The 4,088-nt window shown below is 42.4% G+C and overlaps 1 non-coding gene across 1 annotated transcript; it reads right to left on the bottom strand.

Annotated features, from left to right (window-relative positions):
- Positions 1–2,854: 2,854 nt before the first annotated feature.
- Positions 2,855–2,962, bottom strand: LOC111537988. Its single transcript, XR_002730168.1, has one exon. It is a non-coding gene; the product is annotated as a U6 spliceosomal RNA (small nuclear RNA).
- Positions 2,963–4,088: the final 1,126 nt, after the last annotated feature.

The following is a 4,088-nucleotide window of genomic DNA, read 5'->3' as shown; positions in this document are numbered from 1 at the left end:
TTACCACACAGATTTGAATAAATTATAATCCTTGGTTCATGACCAATTGTTGTCAGTGGTTCATGCATGGTACCTTTTGTTTGTAGTTAATTGGATTTACGATGTAATGAATATCCACCACTATTCCAAAACAAAGCTGATGTGAACATTCCTGTACATGTTTTCTTGAGTTCATGTGCATGCATTTTGCTAAGCACTTATATAGGCTAGAATTGCCGCATCAAGGGTTATGTATATGTTTGGCTTTAGCAGAGATTGCCAAACAGTTTTTCAAAATGCACTACCACCAGCAGTGAATAAAAATGCCACTTGCTTTAAATGGTTGTCAATACTTTGTATTCTTTGTCTTTTAAATTTTAACCATTTTACTGGGTATGAAGATTGTCTTACTCTTTAAGCCCTTAAAAGCTGACTTCTGTTCCCATTACTTTATACAGTTAAAGGAGGTGCTTCTGAAGATATCTCTATTAAGCTCTTGATCACCAAGTTTGATGACTTTTCTTTAATTATTGTCCTTCATCTCTCAGTAATATTTAACACCACTTTCTTCTTGAAACTCTATTTTTTTGACTTCTATCATACAGCATTATTCTAGAAGATATGCACATCATTTATCCACAATTCCAAAATCCAATATACCCTGAAAACTAATTTTTTTTTTTTTTGAGATGAAACCTTGCTCTCAAGGTTTATTTTATTTTATTATTATTATTTTTTTGAGATGGAACAAAGCTGGAGTGCAGTGGCGCGATCTGGGCTCACTACAATCTTTGCCTCCCAGGTTCAAGCAATTCTCGTGCTTAGCCACCCAAGTAGCTGGGACTAGAGGTGCTGTGCCACCATGTCCAGCTAACTTTTGTATTTTTAGTACAGACGGGGTTTCACCATGTTGGCCAGGCTGGTCTCAAACTCCTGACCTCAAGTGATCACTCCCTTGGCCTCCCAAAGTGCTGGGATTACAGGTGTGAGCCACTGCATCTGAATTTTTTTTTTCTTTTTTCTTTTTTTTTTTGAGACAGGGTCTTGCTCTGTTCCAGGCTGGTGTGCAGTGGCAAAATCATGGCTCACTGCAACCTCTACCTCCCAGGCTCGAGTGATCCCCCTGACCTCAGTCTCCCAAGTAGCTGGGACTATAGGCATGCACCACCACTCCCAGCTAATTTTTAAATTTTTTGTAGAGATGGGGTCTCACTATGTTGCTTAGGCTGGTGAAATTTTTATATACTCATTTAATGGCACACTCATCCTGAACTGTCACAAGACTATTTTTGGTCCTTCTTTAACCCACTTATGAACATTCACAGGATTCATCAGAGCTTGATCAATGTGTTTGACTGTGAGATACTTTCCCAGTCCCTATTCTATAATATAGAGTATAGGCACTATATTGTCTTCTCAAATCAGTAAATTCCAAATTCTCAAATATTTCTGACTGACTCGGAGTTTTGGGCAAAATCTTATGGACTGTAGTTGAAAAAGCATAGCCCTCAGAGTCTGAGGAAACTGGGCATGCAGCCTACTTCACTTAATGTCTCGAAACGACAGTTGTTGTTGCTTCTTATTTCTTTCTTTTCTTTTCCTTTTTTTTTTTTTTTTTTTTTAATTGAGATGGGTTTCACTCTTGTCACCCAGGCTGGAATGCAATGGCACACTTTTGGCTCACCGCAACCTCCGCCTCCTGGGTTCAAGCGATTCTCCTGCCTCAGCTTCTCGAGTAGCTGGGATTACAGGTGCCCACCACCAAGCCTGGCTAATTTTTTATATTTCTAGTAGAGATGGGCTTTCGCCATGTTGGCCAGGCTGGTCTCAAACTCCTGACCTCAGGTGATCCACCCACCTCGGCCTCCCAAAGTGCTGAGATTACAGGTGTGAGCCATCGTGCCTGGCCTGTTGCTTTTTATTTCTAAAAGAGGGACGAAAACAGCTAGCTGATAAGGCTGTGAATATCTTCACTTGCATGACTCCCATATCTACAACTCAATGTACTGTATCGAACACTGAGTTTACCATCCGGCCCTCCCCCTGACCATCTGCTTTTTTGTTTCCTATCTCAGGGCATGTCACTAACTGCCCAACCACTGGCTCAACTCAGAAACCTAAGCATCATCCTCAGTTTATTTCTTATTTTCCAGTCGTTTAGCAAGTCCTACTAATTCTGAGTTCTGAAGATTTCTCAATTCTATATGTTTCTCTCTATTCCCATCCTACCTATTTTATTATAAAAACCTAACTTGTTATTCTATTTCCAGTGTTACTTTTTTTCACTTCACTCTCCACACTAAAGCCAAAGTGATCAGTGTAGACATGGTTCTATCAGTCTCTTGCTTACAGAGTTCCACTGGCTTCCTATTGCCCTGAGTCAAAGCCCCAATTCTATCATGACTTCCAAGGCCTTCCAAGGTTCTCTGTTGAGCTCTCTGGAATTATCTAGAAAATACTTTTGGTTTTGGACAGGTGCGGGGGCTCATGCCTGTAATCCCAGCAGTTTGGGAGGCCAAGGCAGGCAGATCACCCGAGGTCAGGAGTTCAGGACCAGTCTGGCCAACATGGTGAAACCCTGTCTCTACTAAAAGTACAAAAATTAGCCAGGTGTGATGGTGGGTGCCTGTAATCCCAGTTACTGGGGAAGCTGAGGTGGGAGAATCACTTGAACTCGGGAGGTGGAGGTTGCAGTGAGCCAAGATTGTGCCACTGCAGTCCAGCCTGGGTGACAGAGTGAGACTCCATCTCAGAAAAATAAATAAATAAATAACACTTTTGGTTTTCTGATGTGTCATACTTTCTTGTTCTCTGGCTCTTGACCAGCCTTTACTTGCAGTCTGAAGCACTCTTTTCTCCACTCGTTATTTTTATCTTTAAATGTAATTGTTTCACAAATTTGCATGTCATCCTTGCACAGGGGCCATGCTAATTTGCTCTGTATCATTCCAATTTTTAGTATATATGCTGCTAAAGTGAGCACCTTTTCCCCACTCTTTTTTAATTTTAATTTTTTTTTTTTTTTTTGGAGATAGAGCCTAGCTCTGTCACCCAGGTGGGAGTGCAGTGGCACGATTTCAGCTCACTGCAACCTCCACCTCCCAGGTTCAAGCAATTCTCCTGCCTCAGCTTCCTGAGTAACTGGGATTACAGGTGCCTGCCACCACGCCCAGCTAATTTTTGTATTTTTAGTGGAGACGGGGCTTCACTGTGTTGGCCAGGCTGGTCTCAAACTCCTGACCTCGTGATCTGCCCTCCTCAGTCTCCTAAAGTGCTGGGATTACAAGTGTGAGCCACTGTACTTGGTCCTTTAATTTTAATTTTAATTTAGAAACGGGGGTCTCACTATGTTGACCAAGCTGGTCTTGGACTCCTGGCCTCAAGCAATCCTGTCATCTCAGCCTCCCAAAGTACTGGGATTATAGGCATAAGCCACCACACCCACCATTCCCCACTCTTTACCTGGCTAATTCCATGCAAATTCAAACCTTACCTTGGATGAGATTTCTTTCTGGAAACCTAACCTGTTAATGGATTGAATTATGGTCTCCCAAAATTCACAGGTTTAAGTCCTAACTACTAATATGACTATATTTGGAGGTGGGGTTTTTAAAGAGATACTTAAGTTTAAGTGAGGTCATAAGGGTGGGGTCCTAATCTGATAGAGGTGATGTAATTGTAAGAAGAGGTAGAGAGGCTAGGCAAGGTGGCTCAATCCTGTAATCCCAGCACTCCCGCTTCAGTGGATCACCTGAGGTCAGGAGTTCAAGACCAGCCTGACCAACGTGGAAACCCCATCTCTACTAAAAATACAAAAATTAGCCAGGTGTGGTGGCAGGTGCCTCTAATCCTAGCTACTCGGGAGGCTGAGGCAGGAGAATTGCTTGAACTCAGGAGGCAGAGGTTGTAGAGTGGTGTGATCTCATACCACTGCACTCCAGCCTGGGAGACAGAGTAAGACCCTGTCTCAACAACAATAACAAGAAAAACTGGTAGAGACACCAGGGGTATGTCTGCACAGATGTAATCACCCTGTGAGTTCTTCTTGCCCATAGCAAAGACAAAACTAGTTCACTGAGAACATGCTATTGCAGTAAAGAAAGAGTTTA

Source organism: Piliocolobus tephrosceles, chromosome 9, assembly GCF_002776525.5.
Source record: "Piliocolobus tephrosceles isolate RC106 chromosome 9, ASM277652v3, whole genome shotgun sequence".
NCBI classification, from domain to species: domain Eukaryota; kingdom Metazoa; phylum Chordata; class Mammalia; order Primates; family Cercopithecidae; genus Piliocolobus; species Piliocolobus tephrosceles.
The sequence above is the reverse complement of the archived record's forward strand: the minus strand, read 5'-3'. Positions and strand labels throughout refer to the sequence as shown.